The 27623-nt window shown below is 41.5% G+C and overlaps 1 long non-coding RNA gene across 1 annotated transcript in view; it reads left to right on the top strand.

The window, feature by feature from the left end:
* Window positions 1-1674: 1674 nt before the first annotated feature.
* LOC144078646 (uncharacterized) overlaps window positions 1675-27623 on the top strand; it is a 191924-nt gene continuing 165975 nt past the window's right edge. The window contains exons 1-2 of the long non-coding RNA XR_013301279.1: window positions 1675-1739; window positions 8754-8810. This is a non-coding gene — a long non-coding RNA (uncharacterized LOC144078646). The remainder of the gene's footprint in view (window positions 1740-8753; window positions 8811-27623) is intronic.

The following is a 27623-nucleotide window of genomic DNA, read 5'->3' as shown; positions in this document are numbered from 1 at the left end:
GTACCAAATCTCGGGGTATTCTTTGCTCAGTTATGAAGCACGTCTAATAAGATGAATAAATATTTGACATTATCGTCGACAAGGAAAAAGAGTGTCGCCAAACTTTCGTCAAAACATATACAGACGCTCCCCTACTTACGAACGCAATTGGTTCCGAGCTGGTTCATAAGTTGAATTTGTTTGTAAGTTGATTCAGTGCTATATTTTGTATTATAATTTATGTTTAAGGCCGATATAAGTATATTGAAGGTTTATATAAGTGCATTTGTATGTTTAAGGCTTTTATAAGTAACACGCATTGGTTTGTACTGAAAAAAAAAAACATTTAATAAAATGGAGAGAATATGTACAGTACTGTATATAGAGAGAGAGAGAGAGATTTATGTATTAGAAAGTGGCCGAAAGAAGCGATCTAACGACAATTGCACCGTTTTCTTCTTTTTTTCATCATAAATGATGCGGTAGCACTGTATGGCATCATTCAATTGATTTGCAAACTTTGTGCAAGGTTCAATATTTGGGTCCTGCTGCTCCATCTTTCTGTTTAGAAATGGTACCGACGGTCGGTGGAACGATTCAAGTTGTATTCCCGTGCAACGCTCACCACTTTCTCACGCGCATCAAGCTTCGTAATTATTGCCACTGGTTTCAAATGAAATGGCTTGCCTCTTCCTTGCATCTCCTTCACTAGAAGCCTTTCGCTTTTCACCAACCATATTGAATAATGGCTGCACGAGATATTTCATGATAAAAATGAAAAAGGTTCTTTGCGCACTGGAGATACGTCACGCACTTGCGCAACTTGCGCACTGCAACGAACTGGGCAGAGGAAGGTGGATGCTGGGTGAGCCGAGCGCTCTCAGCGCCAGGCGTCGTCGGTATTAGCGGCGGAAAGAAGCACTACTCGGAAAAAGGCCCGCAATACAAAATCGAAGTGACTCACATTTTTCGACATAAACGCAATTTGCAGACATGTTCGTATGTACCGTTGTTCGTAAGTCGAATGTTCGTAAGTAGGGGAGCGTCTGTACTGTATCATTATTATTTAATTTTTAATCATGACTCAAACATTTTGCAAATAAAATTAGAATTCTTCTTGGACATAAAATGTGTGTTGGCTTTCTGGGAGTGGTAAGCAATGTGTCTATTGATTGACCTTTTCTTTTTGCTTTAAGGATCTCGTTGTGACCTTAGTGGATGTGACGGATCATTCGTTCATGTTTTCCTGCTGTCTTTGCCAAGAGGACTTCCCGAGGTCTGTCTGGGAAGAATTGACCAGCATTGCATTCCATTCCATTCCATTCCATTCCATTCCATTCCATTCCATTCCATTCAGTGTGTCATTTTAAAACACCTTGATTTTATTTTTGTGTGCAGTTTGAAAGAGAGATATGGCTTTCATATGGAATTTGGGTCATTTCCTGAAGCGCTGATGAAGTGTTTTGGGAAATGTGGGAGCGAACAGAGTTCCAGCGAGTCCAGGTACCCTAGGTTCTCCTCCTTTTGTTTCATCTCCTAAGGAATGTGCACCCCAACAAGTCTTTTTCTCTTTTGTTTTGTTCCCCAGGTATGACTTGGTGCTCTCGTCCGACTCTCCCTCGCTGGACCGCTCAGCCGAATTGAGCATAGTGGCGAGCGACGAGTTTGCCACCGTCACCAGATTGTCTTTGCCGCTCACACGGGCCCCGGTCGAGCAAGTCAAAGAAGAATACGTGGGCGACCTTGTGACTTTGCTCCAGGTGATGCGTGATTCAACTGTCTCATCCTCTTTTGGCTCATGCGGGCGGGGGGCAACAGCACCTGCATTGGACCACATGTTCATGAACACATTGCTCGGGACACCCTAGCTGGCTTGGAGTGAAACTGCAGCACATTTTCAAAATAAGGGCTGGCGTTTTTTACAAATAACGGCCCATTTTTAAAAACCATTTTTTTCTCGTACAAAAGTTGCTATACGGCGTACACCATTTAAAATGATTACAAAAGGTATAAAACACTGGGAAAAAGTATCACTTGACATGTATGATGTTGTCTTTATGTCACAGGCGCAAAAAGAAAGGCAGCAGGTTCAATTGGCGAAGACACGGCAGGATTTAGAACAGGTGGGTTTTTATGTCCACTGTCAAGATACCAAATCGGAATGAACCTTTAACATTGCCCAGAGAGGATGAGGATGAGATTTTGTTTCTAGTCCATGTCCTAATGTGCCATTAGATGCTTTCTGAGAAGACCGAAGAAAGAGTGGCGCTTCTGCGCTGGGAATCGAGAAGTCAAACCAGTTGGCTATCGCTAGTCTTAGACGTGCAGTTTTAGCACCTATCCCTAATTCCTTAACTCCGTCTGGTCCCGTCGAACAAACTCAGACAGTAGACCTTTTGTTCATTGTCATCGAGTTAACAACCATAGTTTTACTCCTACAGTGGTAATACTATATCCAAATGAAACAGCTACAACAAAATGAATGAGTCAAATGTCCTATTGGTCATTAGCGAGCCGTCCGTCATTGCGACGAGCTGCGGACTAAATTTGAGCACTCGGCTGTGGTAAGGCCCTGCTCGATGCCATCTTGTGGATTGCTGACAAACCATCTGTTGGGACCACGTCATAGGTGCAGACCCGCTTGGCAAAAAAAATACAACACCAGTCGGTGCTGGAGCATAAGGTGATCCAACAACACAAGCAGGCAATGGACACCGTGGACCAGCGTCTCAGACAGACGCTGAAATGCCTGGGATTATCATTTCACGATCTGGGGAAGGTTAGTCGTGTTTTTAGTTGTCATTTGTCTGAATGTGGGAACCCTGCTTGATTGATGACCTACTATGTATGGACTGGAAAAATGACGCCATCTGACGTTCTCAGGCTCACAAGATGGTGACGATGTTCCAGCGCCAGTTTGCTACTCTGAACAACAGGCAGAAGACGGAACTCCGGTCATTGTTTGAGGAACAATAACCTAAAATCCAAACTGGCGCACACGGACGGAGGAGGAGGTATGTCGTCGAGCATTAGAATTCGAATCCACTGGCTTAGACCTTCATTTCAAATTCAAGTTGCCAAACCACTTCCGCTGGATCCAATTCATTTCAGAACCAGTGCTAGCTACTGATAGATCTGAAAATACAACTTCAGGAACAGGTTAAGAAAGAGCAAGATCAATTTAAAGGAAATAAGTTTATTACCGGACTGCAGAAATGGGGAGAGCTCAAATAGCGTGATCGCTCACAGTCTGTTGTCCTTGCAGCTTTCACTGAATGACCAGTGAGTGAGTCTTATATACAGGCAAAACTGACAGTTGTCAGCAGGACTTTGAACAGATACGTTTCAGTCATTTGCAGGGCAAAAAGTAATTGATCAGTGTCGGACAGTTGAGTGTTTGTGCTGACATGTCAACCCAATCACAAGACTAAGATTGATTATTCAGTCAGACTGTTGAGTTTTTATGCTGACATGTCAGCCATTCACAATTTGTATGAGAACGATGCTTTTATACTCACAAAAACTGATATAATCTTACAGCTACCTCTGTACTTTTTGTATACGACGACAATGCCCTTGTGGCAAATGAGATGAGAAATGATGAGCGCAAAAATAACCTCTTAACAATGTACGACATTTATAAAACATGACCCTATTTTCCAGGCTCATACTCCAGTGCGACTTATGTTTTTCTCTCTGACCACCAAAAGCCTGTGGTTTTTTTTTTAGGCTGTATTCTGGTTATCTGAAAAACTGTTAAGTTGACCCCGATGCCTAATTAACCTCTTGTTTGGATTTTGGGTTAGTTCTTGGTTTCTAATCCAATCAAATATTGCCCTCCCAAAAATGCGACTTAATACACCATTGCGATTTATACATTTTTCTTTTGTCTTCAGTGTGTTTTCTTTGGCCGGTCGGTGCGACTTATATTCAGGTGCCCTGGAAAAATACGGAAATGTTAGTTTAAGTGAATGCACTACTGTTGATTTATTGCAACCTATGTGCACAAAAATGACAGTGAGAGACCTCAAAGTGGTTATGCACAATCATTTGACGTGATGTTTGGCAGTACGACATAGCTATGTCAACTTCAAAAAACATTGCACTTTGGTTTGTGTGCAGGAGGAATGCGAGGAGCGGCCCCGTTTGTCCCTCCTGACGTGCCGTCAGAGAGAGCAGCTGCTGTGGTCAATCGGCGGATTGCCCCCTGTTTTGCCTGTGTATTTGTAGATCCCAGTAGTCAGTTAAAGATGTTGTTTGAAGCTAACTGCCTCGATTCCCCTCCTGCTTCCCGCACCTGGGTACTAACCCATTCCCGATGGCGCCACAACGACGCGGCGCCATTGTAACAGCGGGAATGCCAGCGCGGCGAGCGGGAGGAAACGTTGCTGAAGTGCAAGATTGCCTCTCTGAACACGGCTCTGCACCAAATGGAGCAGCAAACAAATCGAGCCAGGGAGGCCCAGAAGGTTAGCGGTTCCTTCCACCTGCGGCATTAGGGGAGGGACCGCTAAGTAGTCAACATAATAAGTTGTCAACAACATAAACAAGTACGACTCCCACAATGACCCCCCAGTACCCCTCAAAATTCATTCATCATTTCATAGTATCAGTCATTCCAAAAATTTGGCCTGTATATCATCAAATGTACGTTACGATATGGTTTCATTGGACAATGATGCAATGTTAGTCCATTTTCCACAATTTGATTCAAATCACGGGCCAGGCAGACCAAAAGTACATCTCCATTTGAACATTTATTTCGAATTTTACTACACTTCATTTCAAACAGAAAAACATGTGTTTCATTGTCCTCATTTTTTGACCCACTGTCTGTATACACATTTAACACAACCAGTGTCATTTCCCCTGTAAAAATATAATAAAAACAAAAAACAAACTATAAATACCATTTTGAAAAAATGAGGAACTTTGGTGCTGGATTTAGATGCTCTTGTGGAGCTCAAAATGAAGCTTTTTGTTTTTGAATCAGTTCGAGAATATTCTTCAATAAACTTTCTTCAGGTTTAGCGTTATCAAGGTAGTGTTTTAGTCGTGCCTTGTCTTTTGGATTCTTATTATTATCATTAATGTTGTAATAACAATAAAATCGGATTATTATCAATGCTTTTCTCAATTGTTGTCTTTTTTAATGGTACAAATAAATACATAGTATTATTGTGTATTACTTTTTCAATGTCATTTGACTAAATTGCAAGATCAATCATCCATTCTGGTTAGTCGTAGTGATACATTGTGAACTTGTTTGCAAACTGCAACCGCTAGGAGGAGACGAAGAAGAAGAAGAAGAAGAAGAAGAAGAAGAAGAAGAAGAAGAAGAAGAAGAAGAAGAAGAAGAAGAAGAAGAAGAAGAAGAAGAAGAAGAAGAAGACGAAGAAGAAGAAGAAGAAGACGAAGAAGAAGTGGAGCGTATAAATTTCCCTGGCAATCTTCGCGATAAGTCACGCTATCTATCGCCATGGCTTTGAGACTGACTGAAGTTTTTGAAGTCACCGTTAAGTGTGAAGGCTCCAACGACAGGTAATCTGAGAAAAAGCCTACTTTTTGAGGTCCTTATTGTTGTTTTAGCAAAGATAGTCAAGTTTTGACCTGTCAATTTAGTCCCCGGGGCTATTTTAAAGTTAAGAATTCTGTGTCTAAGTAATGGCGGTGACTATTCCCCGCATACCTGTCAACTTATACGTTTTCCCCTTATTTTATACGTTTTTTGATCATTTCAAATTGTGTACGCCGTATAACAACTTTTGTACGGGATTTTTTTTAAGTACGTTTTTTGTAAAACGGATCTCGTTTGACGCATTTCGGCTCTAATCCGGATCGTCTCGGTCACTGGTAGCAGACGAAAACGCCATCGTCAACTGCTAATATTGTCATGCTTTAAGCATGATATGCGCACACGCATTCCCCTTTCACACGAAACAGGAAAGGATTAAATCATTTCCTGTTTCGTTATTTAAGCAGCTATGGGTCCGAATACATTCACGGTCGCGTCACGACAACGCGGCGCGACCATAACACTTGCACACGTGCACCCTATGTGAGTAAATATGTGCCGCGTTGCATTTGTACGGTTTTCTATTGCTTAATACGGGGGATTCCAATCATTAATACGGGGAGGAATTGGCCCAGGTTGACAGGTATGTACCCGGTAACCTTTCAATTTCTTGGACTATTTAACCGTTAAGAATTCTGTGTCTAGTTTAATTCTAGTCAAAGGTATTAGTAGACAACAAAATACTGACACATTTAACATTTGTGGCTGGTCAATTCGATGCCAATTTCAAAATACTACATGTCTGCAGAAGTTGCTTGTATCAACCCTGAAAACAGTCCTTTATACTTGCAGAAAAAAAAACCTCCGCATCACCATGGGACTTCAGCCGAGCACAAGTGATCCTCAAAAACACGTGAGTACAGCATTTTTTTTTCAAATCTATCAAAAATCCTGTGCTTTACTGTCTTCATGTTAAATAAAAGTGCCATGAGAAAAGTCTTCATTATTGAGAATGAGTGACATTGCAACCTCAATTTAAACCATCCATGTCTTGTGGCCAAATTTGTGTTACACATGGAAATAGCATGTACAGACGCTCCCCTACTTACGAACGAAGGAGTTAGGTTCCGAGCGGTTGTTCATAAGTTGAATTAGTTGGTAAGTTGATTCAGTGCTATATTTTGTATTATCATTTATCTTTAAGGCCGATATAAGTATATTGAAGGTAAATATAAGTGCATTTGTATGTTTAAGGCTTGTATAAGTAACACGCATTGGTTTGTACTGAAAAAAAAAACATTTAATAAAATGGAGAGAATATGTACAGTACTGTATAGAGAGAGAGAGAGAGAGAGAGAGAGAGATTTATGTATTACAGACGCTCCCCTACTTACGAACGCAATTGGTTCCGAGCTGGTTCATAAGTTGAATTTGTTTGTAAGTTGATTCAGTGCTATATTTTGTATTATAATTTATGTTTAAGGCCGATATAAGTATATTGAAGGTAAATATAAGTGCATTTGTATGTTTAAGGCTTGTATAAGTAACACGCATTGGTTTGTACTGAAAAAAAAAACATTTAATAAAATGGAGAGAATATGTACAGTACTGTATAGAGAGAGAGAGAGAGAGAGAGAGAGAGATTTATGTATTAGAAACTGGCCGAAAGAAGCGATCTAACGACAATTGCACCGTTTTCTTCTTTTTTTCATCATAAATGATGCCGTAGCACTGTATGGCATCATTCAATTGATTTGCAAACTTTGTGCAACGTTCAATATTTGGGTCCTGCTGCTCCATCTTTCTGTTTATAAATGGTACTGACGGTCGGTGGAACGATTCAAGTTGTATTCCCGTGCAACGCTCACCACTTTCTCACGCGCATCAAGCTTCGTAATTATTGCCACTGGTTTCAAATGAAATGGCTTGCATCTCCTTCACTAGAAGCCTTTCGCTTTTCACCAACCATATTGACTAATGGCTGCACGAGATATTTCATGATAAAAATGAAAAAGGTTCTTTGCGCACTGGAGATACGTCACGCACTTGCGCAACTTACGCACTGCAACGAACTGGGCAGAGGAAGGTGGATGCTGGGTGAGCCGAGCGCTCTCAGCGCCAGGCGTCGTCGGTATTAGCGGCGGAAAGAAGCACTACTCGGAAAAAGGCGCGCAATACAAAATCGAAGTGACTCACATTTTTCGACATAAACGCAATTTGCAGACATGTTCGTATGTACCGTTGTTCGTAAGTCGAATGTTCGTAAGTAGGGGAGCGTCTGTACTGTATCATTATTATTTATTTTTCATCATTACTCAAACATTTTGCAAATAAAATTAGAATTCTTCTTGGACATAAAATGTGTGTTGGCTTTCTGGGAGTGGTAAGCAATGTGTCTATTGATTGACCTTTTCTTTTTGGTTTAAGGATCTCGTTGTGAAATTGGTGGATGTGCCGGATCATTCTTTCATGTTTTCCTGCCGTCTATGCCAAGAGGACTTCCTGAGGTCTGTCTGGGAAGAATTGACCAGCATTGCATTCCATTCCATTCAGTGTGTCATTTTAAAACACCTTTATTTTATTTTTGTGTGCAGTTTAAAAGTGAGGTATAACCTTCAAATGCAATTCGAGTCATTTCCTGAAGCGCTGATGAAGTGTTTTGGGAAATGTGGGAGCGAACAGAGTTCCAGCGAGTTCAGGTACCCTAGGTTCTCCTCCTTTTGTTTCATCTCCTAAGGAATGTGCACCCCAACAAGTCTTTTTCTCTTTTGTTTTCTTCCGCAGGCATGACTTGCTGCTCTCCTCCGACTCTCCCTCGCTGGACGGCTCAGCCCAATTGAGCATAGTGGCGAGCGACGAGTTTTCCAGCGTCACCAGATTGTCTTTGACACTCACACGGGCCACGGTCGAGCAAGTCAATGAATACGTGGGTGACCTCGTGACTTTGCTCCAGGTGATGCGTGATTCAACTGTCTCATCCTCTTTTGGCTCATGCGGGCGGGGGGCAACAGCACCTGCATTGGACCACATGTTCATGAACACATTGCTCGGGACACCCTAGCTGGCTTGGAGTGAAACTGCAGCACATTTTCAAAATAAGGGCTGGCGTTTTTTACAAATAACGGCCCTTTTTTAAAAACCATTTTTTTCTCGCACAAAAGTTGTTATACGGCGTACACCATTTAAAATGATTACAAAAGGTATAAAACACTGGGAAAATGTATCACTTGACATGTATGATGTTGTCTTTATGTCACAGGCAGAAAAAGAAAGGCTGCAGGTTCAATTGGCGAAGACACAGGAGGATTTAGAACAGGTGGGTTTTTATGTCCACTGTCAAGATACCAAATTGGAATGAACCTTTAACATTGCCCAGAGAAGATGAGGATGAGATTTTGTTTCTAGTCCATGTCCTAATGTGCCATTAGATGCTTTCTGAGAAGACCGAAGAAAGAGTGGCGCTTCTGCGCTGGGAATCGAGAAGTCAAACCAGTTGGCTATCGCTAGTCTTAGACGTGCAGTTTTAGCACCTATCCCTAATTCCTTAACTCCGTCTGGTCCCGTCGAACAAACTCAGACAGTAGACCTTTTGTTCATTGTCATCGAGTTAACAACCATAGTTTTACTCCTACAGTGGTAATACTATATCCAAATGAAACAGCTACAACAAAATGAATGAGTCAAATGTCCTATTGGTCATTAGCGAGCCGTCCGTCATTGCGACGAGCTGCGGACTAAATTTGAGCACTCGGCTGTGGTAAGGCCCTGCTCGATGCCATCTTGTGGATTGCTGACAAACCATCTGTTGGGACCACGTCATAGGTGCAGACCCGCTTGGAGGAGCGAATCCGGCACCAGTCGGTGGTGCAGCGTACGGTGACTCGACATCATCACCAGCTAACGTCGACCGTGGGCATCCGCTTACAGCACGTGCTGGATTGCCTGCGGTCACCGAACGAAATGTCGAGGGTTAGTAGTGTTTTTAGTTGTCATTTGTCTGAATGTGGGAACCCTGCTTGATTGATGACCTACTATGGACTGGAAAAATGACGCCATCTGACGTTCTCAGGTTCGCAGGATGGTGTTGATGTTGAAGCGCAGGTTTACTGCTGTCCACTCCAGGCAGGAGATGGAGCTCCGGTCATTGTTTGAGGAACAATAACCTAAAATCCGAACTGGCGCACACGGACCGAGGAGGAGGTATGTCATCGAGCGTTAGAATTCGAATCCACTGGCTTAGACCTTCATTTCAAATTCAAGTTGCGAAACCACTTCACAGCTCTGCATCAAACCAATGGAGCCTGGAGTGGAGTGGAGTGGAGTGGGGTGAGGTGGGGTGAGGTGGGGTGTTGTGTGGTGTTGTGTTGAAATAAACTACACATTTGTGAACCCTGGCTCTGCCGTCTATTGCTGTTAGGGTAATATTAACAGTTATATAAAGTGCAAAGTTATCACAAGCATGATATATAAACAAGAACGATAGTACAGACAGACGCTCCCCTACTTACGAACGAAGGAGTTAGGTTCCGAGCGATTGTTCATAAGTTGAATTTGTTTGTAAGTTGATTCAGTGCTATATTTTGTATTATAATTTATGTTTAAGGCCTATAGAAGTATATTGAAGGTTTATATAAGTGCATTTGTATGTTTAAGGCTTGTATAAGTAACACCCATTGGTTTGTACTGAAAAAAACATTTAATAAAATGGAGAGAATATGTACAGTACGGTATATAGAGAGAGAGCGAGAGATTTATGTATTAGAAAGTGGCCGAAAGAAGCGATCTAACGACAATTGCACAGGTTTTTTCTTTTTTTTTTCATCATAAATGATGCGGTAGCACTGTATGGCATCATTCCATTGATTTGCAAACTTTGTGCAAGGTTCAATATTTGGGTCTTGCTGCTCCATCTTTCTGTTTATAAATGGTACTGACGGTCGAACGCTTCAATGCCCGTGAAACGCTCACCACTCTCACGCGCATCAAGCTTCGTTATTATTGCCACTCGTTTCAAATGAAATGGCTTGCCTCTTCCTTGCAACTCCCTCAATAGAAGCCTTTAGCTTTTCACCAGTCGGCCCATCTCCCCTCATATGAGACAAAAATTCAGGTTAAATGGACCAACCAGAACCACCCAAGACCAGTTCCAATGCAACCACTATTTTTAACGCAATTTACCCCAATTTGGACACTATTTATGGCTTAACATCCCCCCAGAACATCCCTGGAAGACTAATTTTACACAAAATGGTGAATTATACATCTACCCACAAATAAGACACCATTCCTGGGTAAATAGACCAGCCAGAACCACTCAGGACCAGTTCCAATACAAGCACTCGTTGTCATAAAAGTGCCCATATTAGGCACATTGTTTGTGGCATAACTTTACTTCACAACTACCCTGGAAGATTATTTTATACAGAATGGTCAATATACATCTACCCTCATATGAGACAAAAATTCAGGGAAAATGGACCAACCAGAACCACCCAAGACCAGTTCCAATGCAACCACTATTTTTAACGAAAATTACCCCAATTTGGGCACTTATTCTTGCCTAACATCCACCCAGAACCTCCCTGGAAGATTATTTTATACAGAATTGTCAATATACATCTCCCCTCATATGAGACAAAAATTCAGGTTAAATGGACCAACCAGAACCGCTCAGGACCAGTTCCAACACAAGCACTCGTTGTCATAAAAGTGCCCATATTAGGCACATTGTTTGTGGCATAACTTTACTTCACAACTACCCTGGAAGATTATTTTATACAGAATGGTCAATATACATCTACCCTCATATGAGACAAAAATTCAGGGAAAATGGACCAACCAGAACCACCCAAGACCAGTTCCAATGCAACCACTATTTTTAACGAAAATTACCCCAATTTGGGCACTTATTCTTGCCTAACATCCACCCAGAACCTCCCTGGAAGATTATTTTATACAGAATTGTCAATATACATCTCCCCTCATATGAGACAAAAATTCAGGTTAAATGGACCAACCAGAACCGCTCAGGACCAGTTCCAACACAAGCACTCGTTGTCATAAAAGTGCCCATATTAGGCACATTGTTTGTGGCATAACTTTACTTCACAACTACCCTGGAAGATTATTGTATACAGAATGGTCAATATACATCTACCCTCATATGAGACAAAAATTCAGGGAAAATGGACCAACCAGAACCACCCAAGACCAGTTCCAATGCAACCACTATTTTTAACGAAAATTACCCCAATTCAACACTATTTCTTGCCTAACATCCCCCCAGAACCTCCCTGGAAGACTAATTTTATACAAAATGGTCAATAAACATCTACCCTCATATGAGACACAATTTTAGGCTAAATGGACCAACCAGAACCGCTCAGGACCAGTTCCAACACAAGCACTCGTTGTCATAAAAGTGCCCAAATTAGGCACACTCTTTGTGGCATAACTTTACTTCACAACTACCCTGGAAGATTATTTTATACAGAATGGTCAATATACATCTCCCCTCATATGAGACAAAAATTCAGGTTAAATGGACCAACAAGAACCACCCAAGACCAGTTCCAATGCAACCACTATTTTTAACGCAATTTACCCCAATTTGGACACTATTTATGGCTTAACATCCCCCCAGAACATCCCTGGAAGACTAATTTTACACAAAATGGTGAATTATACATCTACCCACAAATAAGACACCATTCCTGGGTAAATAGACCAGCCAGAACCACTCAGGACCAGTTCCAATACAAGCACTCGTTGTCATAAAAGTGCCCATATTAGGCACATTGTTTGTGGCATAACTTTACTTCACAACTACCCTGGAAGATTATTGTATACAGAATGGTCAATATACATCTACCCTCATATGAGACAAAAATTCAGGGAAAATGGACCAACCAGAACCACCCAAGACCAGTTCCAATGCAACCACTATTTTTAACGAAAATTACCCCAATTTGGGCACTTATTCTTGCCTAACATCCACCCAGAACCTCCCTGGAAGATTATTTTATACAGATATTTCAATATACATCTCCCCTCATATGAGACAAAAATTCAGGTTAAATGGACCAACCAGAACCGCTCAGGACCAGTTCCAACACAAGCACTCGTTGTCATAAAAGTGCCCATATTAGGCACATTGTTTTTGGCATAACTTTACTTCACAACTACCCTGGAAGATTATTTTATAAAGAATGGTCAATATACATCTACCCTCATATGAGACAAAAATTCAGGGAAAATGGACCAACCAGAACCACCCAAGACCAGTTCCAATGCAACCACTATTTTTAACGAAAATTACCCCAATTTGGGCACTTATTCTTGCCTAACATCCACCCAGAACCTCCCTGGAAGACTAATTTTACACAAAATGGTGAATTATACATCTACCCACAAATAGGACACCATTCCTGGGTAAATGGACCAACCAGAACCACTCAGGACCAGTTCCAATACAAGCACTCGTTGTCATAAAAGTGCCCATATTAGGCACATTGTTTGTGGCATAACTTTACTTCACAACTACCCTGGAAGATTATTTTATACAGAATGGTCAATATACATCTACCCTCATATGAGACAAAAATTCAGGGAAAATGGACCAACCAGAACCACCCAAGACCAGTTCCAATGCAACCACTATTTTTAACGAAAATTACCCCAATTTGGACACTATTTCTTGCCTAACATCCCCCCAGAACCTCCCTGGAAGACTAATTTTATACAAAATGGTCAATAAACATCTACCCTCATATGAGACAAAAATTCAGGCTAAATGGACCAACCAGAACCGCTCAGGACAGGTTCCAACACAAGCACTCGTTGTCATAAAAGTGCCCAAATTAGGCACACTGTTTGTGGCATAACTTTACTTCACAACTACCCTGGAAGATTATTTTATACAGAATGGTCAATATACATCTCCCCTCATATGAGACTAAAATTCAGGGAAAATGGACAAACCAGAACCACCCAAGACCAGTTCCAATGCAACCACTATTTTTAACGAAAATTACCCCAATTCGGACACTATTTCTTGCCTAACATCCCCCCAGAACCTCCCTGGAAGACTAATTTTATACAAAATGGTCAATAAACATCTACCCTCATATGAGACACAATTTCAGGCTAAATGGACCAACCAGAACCGCTCAGGACCAGTTCCAACACAAGCACTCGTTGTCATAAAAGTGCCCAAATTAGGCACACTCTTTGTGGCATAACTTTACTTCACAACTACCCTGGAAGATTATTTTATACAGAATGGTCAATATACATCTCCCCTCATATGAGACTAAAATTCAGGGAAAATGGACAAACCAGAACCACCCAAGACCAGTTCCAATGCAACCACTATTTTTAACGAAAATTACCCCAATTCGGACACTATTTCTTGCCTAACATCCCCCCAGAACCTCCCTGGAAGACTAATTTTATACAAAATGGTCAATAAACATCTACCCTCATATGAGACACAATTTCAGGCTAAATGGACCAACCAGAACCGCTCAGGACCAGTTCCAACACAAGCACTCGTTGTCATAAAAGTGCCCAAATTAGGCACACTCTTTGTGGCATAACTTTACTTCACAACTACCCTGGAAGATTATTTTATACAGAATGGTCAATATACATCTCCCCTCATATGAGACAAAAATTCAGGTTAAATGGACCAACCAGAACCACCCAAGACCAGTTCCAATGCAACCACTATTTTTAACGAAAATTACCCCAATTTGGACACTATTTCTTGCCTAACATCCCCCCAGAACCTCCCTGGAAGACTAATTTTATACAAAATGGTCAATAAACATCTACCCTCATATGAGACAAAAATTCAGGCTAAATGGACCAACCAGAACCGCTCAGGACAGGTTCCAACACAAGCACTCGTTGTCATAAAAGTGCCCAAATTAGGAACACTGTTTGTGGCATAACTTTACTTCACAACTACCCTGGAAGATTATTTTATACAGAATGGTCAATATACATCTCCCCTCATATGAGACAAAAATTCAGGGAAAATGGACCAACCAGAACCACCCAAGACCAGTTCCAATGCAACCACTATTTTTAACGAAAATTACCCCAATTTGGGCACTTATTCTTGCCTAACATCCACCCAGAACCTCCCTGGAAGATTATTTTATACAGAATTGTCAATATACATCTCCCCTCATATGAGACAAAAATTCAGGCTAAATGGACCAACCAGAACCGCTCAGGACCAGTTCCAACACAAGCACTCGTTGTCATAAAAGTGCCCATATTAGGCACATTGTTTGTGGCATAACTTTACTTCACAACTACCCTGGAAGATTATTTTATACAGAATGGTCAATATACATCTACCCTCATATGAGACAAAAATTCAGGGAAAATGGACCAACCAGAACCACCCAAGACCAGTTCCAATGCAACCACTATTTTTAACGAAAATTACCCCAATTTGGACACTATTTCTTGCCTAACATCCCCCCAGAACCTCCCTGGAAGACTAATTTTATACAAAATGGTCAATAAACATCTACCCTCATATGAGACAAAAATTCAGGCTAAATGGACCAACCAGAACCGCTCAGGACAGGTTCCAACACAAGCACTCGTTGTCATAAAAGTGCCCAAATTAGGCACACTGTTTGTGGCATAACTTTACTTCACAACTACCCTGGAAGATTATTTTATACAGAATGGTCAATATACATCTCCCCTCATATGAGACAAAAATTCAGGGAAAATGGACCAACCAGAACCACCCAAGACCAGTTCCAATGCAACCACTATTTTTAACGCAATTTACCCCAATTTGGACACTATTTATGGCTTAACATCCCCCCAGAACATCCCTGGAAGACTAATTTTACACAAAATGGTGAATTATACATCTACCCACAAATAAGACACCATTCCTGGGTAAATAGACCAGCCAGAACCACTCAGGACCAGTTCCAATACAAGCACTCGTTGTCATAAAAGTGCCCATATTAGGCACATTGTTTGTGGCATAACTTTACTTCACAACTACCCTGGAAGATTATTTTATACAGAATGGTCAATATACATCTACCCTCATATGAGACAAAAATTCAGGGAAAATGGACCAACCAGAACCACCCAAGACCAGTTCCAATGCAACCACTATTTTTAACGAAAATTACCCCAATTTGGGCACTTATTCTTGCCTAACATCCACCCAGAACCTCCCTGGAAGACTAATTTTACACAAAATGGTGAATTATACATCTACCCACAAATAGGACACCATTCCTGGGTAAATGGACCAACCAGAACTACTCAGGACCAGTTCCAATACAAGCACTCGTTGTCATAAAAGTGCCCATATTAGGCACATTGTTTGTGGCATAACTTTACTTCACAACTACCCTGGAAGATTATTTTATACAGAATGGTCAATATACATCTACCCTCATATGAGACAAAAATTCAGGGAAAATGGACCAACCAGAACCACCCAAGACCAGTTCCAATGCAACCACTATTTTTAACGAAAATTACCCCAATTTGGGCACTTATTCTTGCCTAACATCCACCCAGAACCTCCCTGGAAGACTAATTTTACACAAAATGGTGAATTATACATCTACCCACAAATAGGACACCATTCCTGGGTAAATGGACCAACCAGAACCACTCAGGACCAGTTCCAATACAAGCACTCGTTGTCATAAAAGTGCCCATATTAGGCACATTGTTTGTGGCATAACTTTACTTCACAACTACCCTGGAAGATTATTTTATACAGAATGGTCAATATACATCTCCCCTCATATGAGACAAAAATTCAGGGAAAATGGACCAACCAGAACCACCCAAGACCAGTTCCAATGCAACCACTATTTTTAACGAAAATTACCCCAATTTGGACACTATTTCTTGCCTAACATCCCCCCAGAACCTCCCTGGAAGACTAATTTTATACAAAATGGTCAATAAACATCTACCCTCATATGAGACAAAAATTCAGGCTAAATGGACCAACCAGAACCGCTCAGGACCGGTTCCAACACAAGCACTCGTTGTCATAAAAGTGCCCAAATTAGGCACACTCTTTGTGGCATAACTTTACTTCACAACTACCCTGGAAGATTATTTTATACAGAATGGTCAATATAGATCTCCCCTCATATGAGACAAAAATTCAGGTTAAATGGACCAACCAGAACCACCCAAGACCAGTTCCAATGCAACCACTATTTTTAACGCAATTTACCCCAATTTGGACACTATTTATGGCTTAACATCCCCCCAGAACATCCCTGGAAGACTAATTTTACACAAAATGGTGAATTATACATCTACCCACAAATAAGACACCATTCCTGGGTAAATAGACCAGCCAGAACCACTCAGGACCAGTTCCAATACAAGCACTCGTTGTCATAAAAGTGCCCATATTAGGTACATTGATTGTGGCATAACTTTACTTCACAATTACCCTGGAAGATTATTTTATACAGAATGGTCAATATACATCTACCCTCATATGAGACAAAAATTCAGGTTAAATGGACCAACCAGAACCACCCAAGACCAGTTCCAATGCAACCACTAATTTTTCACGAAAATTACCCCAATTTGGACACTATTTCTTGCCTAACATCCCCCCAGAACATCCCTGGAAGACTAATTTTATACAAAATTGTCAATTATACATGCACCCACATTTTAGGCACTTTTTCCGGGGAAAATACCCCCCCAGAACCGAACTGGGCTACTTTTTATACAAACCAGTACGCACTGGGACGCTATGGAATCCGCAGAACTCTGCCACACTGTGGACAACCTGTGGTACTGCGACCGTTCAAGCTCCCGTAAGCCTATGCACTTTTAGCGTTTAAAATTACCTTTCTGGCTGAAAAGAAAAGCTTTTTACACACCCACTCTACTCTAATAAAGGTCCCCTTATTTTAGAAACTATTCCCGAGTGAAAATAAGCCCCCAGAAAGAAGTCGACATGCTTTTTATACATGCACGTTGGTCTATTACAGTCAACCAGCATTTGGGACACTCTTCCTGGGTAAACTTTTGCACCAGAACCTCCCTGGAGCATTTATTTTGATACCAAATCGTCAATAATACATGCACCCAGAATTTATGTGTTACACCCTGCATTTGATCTTGAGACACAGGGGGAAATAATCAGAACAGTGAGATGTTGTTGTTAGTTCAATCCAACTTTTACTGTAATGATTCAGCACACCTCCCGTGCCTCAAGCTACTTGCTAAGACATCAATAATCGAATACCGATCTTCTTTAACATGCCCCACACTTGCCATGTGGATCCAAGGATCACCAATCGAACACCGATACACACATTCAATCCAAACTCGTTGTGCATTCTCAACATTCAATCATTAATAAATCAAACACTTTAGTATGTCACACTAATAAATCAAACACTCTAGTATGTCACACTAATAGATCAAACACTCTAGTATGTCACATATGCACTTTTTCCGGTGAAAATAACCCACCAGAACCGAAATATCCTCCTTTTTTTATACAGACTTTGACGCACTGGGCCTCTATGTAACCCGAAAAACTCTGCCACACTGTGGACAAACTTTATTACTGCGACCGTTCAAAATCCCGTAAGCTTATGCACTTTTCCCGGTTAAAAACACCTTTTGGGCTGAAAAGAAACGCTTTTTACACACCCACTCTACTCTAATAAAGGTCCCCTTATTTTAGAAACTATTCCTGAGTGAAAATAAGCCCCCAGAACGAAGTCGACATGCTTTTTATACATGCACGTTGGTCTATTACAGTCAACCCGCATTTGGGACACTCTTCCTGGGTAAACTGGAGCGTTTATTTTGACACCAAATCGTGTATAATACATGCACCCAGAATTTATGCACTTTTTTCCGGGGAAAATAACCCCCCAGAACCGAAATATCCTGCTTTTTATACAGAATTTGACGCACTGGGCCGCCGCTATGGAACCCGCAGAACTCTGCCACACTGTGGACAAATTTTTTTACTGCAATTAGGGTCAAATTGCCGGGTCAAAAGTGTCATTTCTTCGGGTAAATCACCCTCCTGGGCCCGGTTTTAATGTTTAAAAAGGTCAAGTATTTGTATTAAATATATAATATTTGTATTTGATCGATGAGTGCTGATTTAAAACCAAATTTAATGCATTTTTGGCACTTTTGAGAATGGTCGTATGTCGTCGTATTTGGTCGCGCCGACGTTTATGGCTGTCTTTTACCCAGGAAAATCACCCCCAGTGCCCGGTAGTCATGTCTGATCAGCTCCAGTAAGCTCCAGTAATTGTATTTCACCCATAAGTGCTGATTTTAACCCATTTTAGTGAAATTTTGGCCCTTTGGCGAATGGTCGTCGTCGTCGCGCCGACCTTTATAGCTGTCTCCCCCCCCGGGAAAATCACCCCCAGTGCCCGATATTAATGTGTGAAAAGCTCCAGTATTTGTATTTCATCGTTTAAAAACGATCACTCCGCTTTTGGAACACCATTTTCCACACCTTAAGAGAGTCAGATCTACTCCTCCCGACCTTTATAGCTGTCTCCCCCACCGGAGAAAATCACCCCCAGAGCCCGGTAGTCATGTCTGAAAAGCCCCAGTAACTTCCAGTAATTGTAATTAATCATTAAATGCTGTTTTAAAAAAATATTACTCCGCTTTTGGAACACTTTTTCTGGGCATTACCTTGCTCCTTTTCGCCGTCTTGCGGACAAACTTCGGTACTGCAAACGGGCTCAAATTGCCGGGTCAAAAGTGTCATTTCTTCGGGGAAATAACCCTCCTGGGCCCGGTTTTAATGTTTAAAAAGGTGTAGTATTTTTTATTAAAGATATAATATTTGTATTTGATCGATGAGTGCTGATTTAAAACCCATTTTAGTTCATTTGGGGCACTTTTGAGAATGGTCGTATGTCGTCGTATTTGGTCGTTCCGACGTTTATGGCTGTCTTTCCCCCAGGAAAATCACCCCCAGAGCCCGGTAGTCATGTCTGATAAGGTCCAGTAAGCTCCAGTATTTGTATTTCATCAATAAATGCTGATTTTAACCCATTTTAGTGAATTTTTGGCCCTTTGGCGAATGGTCGTCGTCGCGCCGACGTTTATGGCTGTCTTTTCCCCAGGAAAATCACCCACATTGCCCGGTAGTCATGTCAGATAAGCTCCAGTAATTGTATTTCATCAACTAGTGCTGATTTTAGTTCATTTTGGGCACTTTTGAGAATGGTCGTATGTCGTCGTATTTGGTCGTTCCGACGTTTATGGCTGTCTTTTCCCCAGGAAAATCACCCCCAGAGCCCGCTAGTCATGTCTGATAAGCTCCAGTAACTCTATTTCATCCATAAGTGCTGATTTTATTTCATTTTAGGCACTTTTGAGAATGGTCGTATGTCGTCGTATTTGGTCGCGTGCCGACGTTTATGGCTGTCTTTCCCCCTGGAAAATCACCCCAAGAGCCTGGTAGTCATGTCTGATAAGCTCCAGTAAGCTCCAGTAATTCTATTTCATCCATAAGTGCTGATTTTAACCCATTTTAGTGAAATTTTGGCACTTTCGCGAATGGTCGTCGTCGTCGCGCCGACCTTTATAGCTGTCTCCCCCCGGGAAAATCACCCTCAGTGCCCGATATTAATATGTGGAAAAGCTCCAGTATTTGTATTTCATGGTTTAAAAACCATCACTACGCTTTTGGAAACACTTTTCTGCACATTTTAACCATTTTCCGTAAGAGAGTCATAGTTACTCCCGCCGTTTACCCGGCCTGGTTGATGGACCTTGCTCCTTTTCGCCGTCTGGCGGACAAACTTCGGTACTGCATTCGGGTCAGGTGCGGTCCTGAAAAGGGCACCTTTTTCCTGGGTAAAATTTAAACTTTTTCATCGGTCTTTTTCGACATTTCTTGCTGGCTTTTCAAGCACTTTCACTGGGTTGATTTTTTTTTTTTTAACATTTTGGCCTTTTTTTATTTTTAACAAGTTTACCCACGTTTTACAAAACTTTGTGCGGGCTTTAGATGCACTATTCCTGGGTTGATTTTAAACATGTTGCCCTTTATTTTTAACAAGTTTACCCACGTTTTACAAATCTTTTGCGGGCTTTAGATGCACTATTCCTGGGTTGATTTAAAACATTTTGCCCTTTTTTATTTTTAACAAGTTTACCCACGTTTTTCAAAACTTTGTGCGGGCTTTAGATGCACTATTCCTGGGTTGATTTTAAACATGTTGCCCTTTATTTTTAACAAGTTTACCCACGTTTTACAAATCTTTTGCGGGTTTTAGATGCACTATTCCTGGGTTGATTTAAAACATTTTGCCCTTTTTATTTTAACAAGTTTACCCACGTTTTTCAAAACTTTGTGCAAGCTTTAGATGCACTATTCCTGGGTTGATTTAAAACATTTTGCCCTTTTTATTTTAACAAGTTTACCCACGTTTTACAAATCTTTTGCGGGTTTTAGATGCACTATTCCTGGGTTGATTTAAAACATTTTGCCCTTTTTATTTTAACAAGTTTACCCACGTTTTACAAATCTTTTGCGGGTTTTAGATGCACTATTCCTGGGTTAATTTAAAACATTTTGCCCTTTTTATTTTAACAAGTTTACCCACGTTTTTCAAAACTTTGTGCGGGCTTTAGATGCACTATTCCTGGGTTGATTTTAAACATGTTGCCCTTTATTTTTAACAAGTTTACCCACGTTTTACAAATCTTTTGCGGGTTTTAGATGCACTATTCCTGGGTTGATTTAAAACATTTTGCCCCGGTTCGGGGGTCAATTTCACCCCGGAAAAGCTTCCCAAAAAACGGTCACTTGTATAACAAACGAGGATATAACTGATAAGTTACACTTTACCCTTTAGTTTGAGCTCAACTACCCGTGAAATGACTCTCTTGTGCTGGAACGGTATTTTGACGTAATACCTCCGTTTGTCCGCGAGACGGCAGAAATGAGTCCGGCCAACCGGGACTATTTTTTCAAAGTAATCAAGCGGGTACTAGGAGTTTCCCTCTCCGAGAAAAGCCACTCTCCATCGGGCAAGTTTCTAGTCGTAATACCAAAGTTCTACAAAAGTGGGTAAAAACTGTCACAATGCCCAGATAAGTGTTCCAAAAGCCGGGGAAAGATATTTAGAGTCATCGGGGGGTACAGTTGGGAAAAAAGTTGAACGTGGCTAAAAACGGTCTTCGTGCCCAGAATGGTGTTCCAAATGCTGGGTAATTGCATGGGGTGTCATCTGTGAAAAAGTTGGAAAAATGTTAAAAATGGTCGAAAATGGTTAAAATGTGCACAAAACTGTTCAAAATGATGTTTAAATTTACCAGGAGTCATTTGTTAAAAAGTTGAAAAAATGTCAAAAATGGTCGAAAATGCTTAAAATGTGCACAAAACTGTTCAAAATGATTTTTAAAACTACCAGGAGTCATTTGTTAAAAAGTTGGAAAAATGTCAAAAATGGTCGAAAATGGTTAAAATGTGCATAAAACTGTTAGAAATGAAGTTTAAAACTACCAGAAGTCATTTTTTAAAAAGTTGGAAAAATGTCAAAAATGGTCGAAAATTGTTAAAATGTGCATAAAACTGTTAGAAATGAAGTTTAAAAGTACCACGAGTCATTTTTTAAAAAGTTGGAAAAATGTCAAAAATGGTCGAAAATGTTTAAAATGCCCCCAAAACAGGTCCAAATCATGGGGGAAATTTCCAGGAATCATCGGTGGAAAAACCTGGAAGTCTGTCCAAAGGGGTTGAACATGGTTAAAATGCCCAGAGAAAGTGTCCAAATCTCGGATAAAAATTCCAGCAATCATCGGTGGAAAAACCTGGAAGTCTGTCCAAAGGGGTTGAACATGGTTAAAATGCCCAGAGAAAGTGTCCAAATCTCGGATAAAAATTCCAGCAATCATCGGTGGAAAAACCTGGAAGTCAGTCCAAAGGGGTTGAACATGGTTAAAATGCCCAGAGAAAGTGTCCAAATCTCGGATAAAAATTCCAGCAATCATCGGTGGAAAAACCACCGGAACCACCCCTCCCAACTGTCTTCTGTTTTGCTGAAAAAAATGACAAAGTCTTTATTTGAATGAAAAAAGGATTACCCATTTACTGAACGACTAGTGTAGTGATTAGTCAAACGAGAGCGGGATTCGAACCCCATCTCCCACATGGCAGTCACATCCACTAATTTGAGGTCTGTCTGACCCATTGTCTTTGCCACTGGACCACAGTGACTTCTGAAATGAGATGATTGGAAGTTATATTTATCATTTTCATCACCTCAATAAACAATTTGAGATTTGCAAAGAGTGGACTTGAACTCACTCCAGATTTGAACTTGTGTCCAACTTCAATTTCAACCCATTGTTCTTGCCACTGGACCACAGTGTCTTCTGAAATGATGTGATTGGAAGTTATACAGACGCTCCCCTACTTACGAACATTCAACTTACGAACAACGGTACATACGAACATGTCTGCAAATTGCGTTTAAGTCCAAAAATGTTCGCAAGTCCAATTTTGTATTTCGCGTCTTTTTCGGAGTAGTACTCCTTTCCGCCGCTAATACCGACGCCTGGCGCTGTGAGAGCTCAGCTCACCCAGCATCTACCTTCTTCGTTGCAATGCGGAAGTGCGTGAATGTATCTCCAGTGTGCAAAGAACCTTTTTCATTTGTATCATTAAATATCTCATGCATCCAATATTGAATATGGTTGGTAAAAAGCTAAAGGCTTCTATTGAGGGAGTTGCAAGGAAGAGGCAAGCCATTTCATTTGAAACGAGTGGCAATAATAACGAAGCTTGATGCGCGTCAGAAAGTGGTGAGCGTTGCACATTCAGTACCATTTCTAAACAGAAAGATCGAGCAGCAGGACCCAAATATTGAACGTTGCACAAAGTTTGCAAATCAATTGAATGATGCCATACAGTGCTACTGCATCATTTATGATGAAAAAAAGAAGAAAACTGTGCAATCGTCATTAGGTCGCTTCTTTTGGCCAGTTTCTAATACATAAATCTATCTCTCTCTCTACAGTACTGTACATATTCTCTCCATTTTATTATTTTTTTTTTTTTTCAGTACAAACCAATGCGTGTTACTTATACAAGCCTTAAACATACAAATGCACTTATATAAACCTTCAATATACTTATATAGGCCTTAAACATAAATTATAATACAAAATATAGCACTAAATCAACTTACAAACAAATTCAACTTATGAACAATCGCTCGGAACCAATTGCGTTCGTAAGTTGAGGAGTGTCTGTATTTATCCTTTTAATTACCTCAATAAACAATTTGAGAATTGCAAAGAGTGGAATCAAACTCACTTCTGATTTGAACTTGAGTCCACCTGAAGTTCTGACCCATTGTCTTTGCCACTGCACCACTGTAAAGTTGGAAGTTGTATTTATCCTTTTCATTACTGTAATAACTTTGCAGTTTATATAACTGTTAATATATCCATAACAGCAATAGACGGCGGAGCCAGGGTAAAACACGTGTAGCTCTTTATTGCCACTGTCCAACAACAACCACACACACACACACAAACAAACCGGACACACAACACTACTACGTCCGGGTTACGCTGTGCTACCCCACGGCTCCAGGTGGCGTGGTTAAACACACTTCCATAACCCGAGGCAACTATCATTATCAATATATTACACTCCTCCCCCTTTAACTATGAAGTTCCTATTTAGACTTAGCACTCAACTCCAACAATTATCTTTGCCTCATTAACTTTTTATAATTTTACTTCTCAACTTGTAACTAAATTATTACTGCTAACACAACCATTAGACTCAATATTCCAGTCTTTGACATTTCAATCTCAGGAACTCTTTTCACATTTTTGTATGAACAGGAACTCTTTTATTTTAGGAACGACGTTCCTCACAACTGACCGATCACAAATTCAGTTGCTTCGGAGGTGCTCTATCTCTCACTGGGTACCTGCGCCCACACACCTCTGGGGAACTGACTGCTCGGTTGTCAGGTGTAACTGTCTTGTCACAGGCCACTGAGCCTGGCGAAGATGTTACACGTGTCTCTTCAGGTGAGTACGGGCTACCACCTACTGCTCCAGGTGTGCCTTTCCCCCCCACATCTGCGTGAACCACCACAGGGTACTTGTTTGTGATGTCCAGCTGCTCATCCGGAAGCTCCAATGTCTCTGGTCTGGACGGTTGGTTGTACAGCAGATGATCAATGTGGATCGAGCGTCGGCTCACACCATTCCACACCAGGTAGGTGACTGGTCCGAGTCTCTTTTCCACTGTTCCTTTTGTCCACCTCTCCTTCCCTCCACGGAAATTCCGGATCAGAACTGAGTCACCCTCAGACAGATGTCTCAGCTTGGAGGTGGTTCTATCATGATAGTGTTTCTGCTTCTCTTGTTTTGCTTCCACCACTCGAGCGAGATCTGGTTTCAGTAAACTGAACCTGGTCCTGATTTGACGTTTTAAAAACAGTTCCGCTGGTGCACATCCTGTAACAGTGTGCGGTGTACTCCTGTATGCTATCAGGAAGTTAGCTAGCCTGTGCTGCATAGTTATTGTGACCTTTTGTTTCTTCTCCTCGAGTACTTGTTTCAGCAGTGATGCTTTCACTGTCTGAACTGCTCGCTCTGCCGCTCCATTGGAAGCGGGATGGTAAGCTGGTACCAAAGTTTGTTTTATTCCGTTGCTCAGCAGGAATGTCTTGTACTCCTGCGAAGTGAATTGAGGTCCGTTGTCAGAAACAATCTCCTCAGGAAGCCCGTAGGAAGCAAAAATATTCCGCAACGCCTCAATCATTTTGGTTGCTGTGGTTGTTGCCATGGCGATGACCTCCAGCCATTTTGAATGACTGTCCACTAGTACTAAAAAGTGGTGTTGGTCTTTCTCTGCAAAGTCAATATGTATTCTCTGCCAAACTCTAGTCGGCCATTTCCAGACGTGTAGAGGTGCGGTTGCAGGTAGTTTCCTCACACTCTGACAGGCGTCACATTGTTGTACTGTATGTTCTATGTCACTGTCCAACTGCGGCCACCACAAATAGCTCCTGGCCAAGGCCTTCATCCTGCACCCTCCCGGGTGTCCTAGGTGAAGATCATGCAGTAGTCGCTCTCGGTGTGCTGGTGGAATGATAACTCGAATTCCCCACAATATGCAACCTTGTTCCACCGACAGTTCATTTTTCCTGAAAAAGTATGGTTTCAGTCTCTCGTCCTTGTTTTGACTTGGCCATCCAGACCGAGTCAGCTCCAGTACTTTGCATAGGACTGGGTCCCTGAGAGTCCTCTGTGCAATCTCTGTAGCTTGCACGGGAAGCTCATCTACTACTGAGAAATAGAAGATGCTGTTTTCCTCCGCTGTGTTATCCTTTTCCTTCCCCGGCAGTCTAGATAACGCATCTGCATTGGCATTTTCTGCTGACGTTCTGTACTCTATACTGTAGTCATAAGCCATCAGTCTCAGCGCCCAGCGCTGCATTCGCAGAGCAGCTAAAGTGGGAATTTCAGACTTGGGTCCCAAAATAGCAAGAAGGGGCTTGTGGTCAGTTATTAAACTGAACTTTCGGCCATATAAATATTTATGAAATTTAGTCACGCCAAAAATTATGGCCAAAGCCTCTTTCTCTATCTGACTATATTTGTTTTCTGCCTCTGTCAATGTACGCGATGCAAATGCGATCGGTTTCTCATCTCCATTTTCCATTATGTGAGATATGACAGCCCCGATTCCATAAGGGGATGCATCGGAAGCTAATCTCAGGGGTTTCTTGGTGTCATAGTGCACTACTACTGAGCTTTTTACTAACTGTTCTTTTGCATCTTTGAATGCTGCTGCACATTTAGTAGTCCATTGCCAATCAAGTTCCTTCTTCAGTAGTTGATGTAGCGGCTGCAGCACCGTCGACAGGTCTTTCATGAACCGACCATAATAGTTTAATAGTCCTAGAAAAGACCGTAGCTCTGTGACGTTTGTAGGCTGGGGTGCATTAACGATGGCTGCCACTTTTGTCGCAGTGGGGTGCAGTCCCTCCTTATCTATCAGATGCCCCAGGTATTCTACTTTCTCCTTCATGAAATCACATTTTGCTCTTTTCACTCTTACCCCGTAGCTCTCCAGGCGGCTCAGTACCTCCTCCAGATTCCTCAGGTGTTCAGCTCTTGTCTTTCCTGTGACCAAAATGTCGTCTAAAAAACAGGTGACATGCTCCAAGCCTTGGAGTATCTGGTCCATCACATTCTGAAATATGGAAGGAGCACTGGACACTCCGTATGAAAGTCTATGATACACATACAGTCCTTTGTGAGTATTTATTGTCAAATACTTTTCTGAGTCTTTTCCTAACTCCAGCTGTTGGTAAGCCTGTGACAAGTCTAACTTGCTGAAAAGAATGCCTCCAGCTAGGGTGGCAAAAAGGTCTTCAACGTTTGGTAGTGGATAGGTCTCCTCTTCCACACTTTGATTTACTGTGACCTTATAGTCTCCACAGATACGAATTGACTTGTCTGCTTTGGGTACCACTACTATGGGCGCGGCCCACTGACTATGTTCTTTCTTTGAGATAATGCCAGCTTTCTCTAGGCGATTTAACTCAGTCTCAACTGCATTCTTTAATGCATATGGCACTGGTCTGGCCTTCCTGAAGATCGGTTTGGTATTTGGCTTTACTGTAATGTTGGCCTTAAAATTTCGAATAGTGCCCAACTCCTCAGCAAACACTGCTTTGTGTCTCTGCAACACTGTATCCACATCTGCGTCGTTACCGCCCCTTGCTGGTATAACTGAGAAGATGCGTGCCCAGTCCAGTTTGAAGTTTTGGAGCCAGTTACGGCCAAGTAGGGCTGGTCTGTCACCTTTTACGATCACTAATGCTAACTCCCCACCCTGGGTCCCATATTTTACCTTGGCCGTCACTTGTCCCATCAAAGGAATGTTCTCTCCGGAAAAAGTTGACAGCTGCACTTTACTTACTTCCAAAGGCAGATGAGAGAGATGCTTCTTATACACAATTTCCGAAACAAGTGTTACCGCCGCCCCTGTGTCCAGTTGCATCTCTAGAGGAGTTCCTTCTACTATGACCTGTACTGTCATTTCCTTCTTCCAATT

Source organism: Stigmatopora argus, chromosome 8 (assembly GCF_051989625.1).
Source record: "Stigmatopora argus isolate UIUO_Sarg chromosome 8, RoL_Sarg_1.0, whole genome shotgun sequence".
In the NCBI taxonomy this organism is placed as follows: domain Eukaryota; kingdom Metazoa; phylum Chordata; class Actinopteri; order Syngnathiformes; family Syngnathidae; genus Stigmatopora; species Stigmatopora argus.
This window is presented reverse-complemented; position numbering and strand designations above follow the sequence as displayed.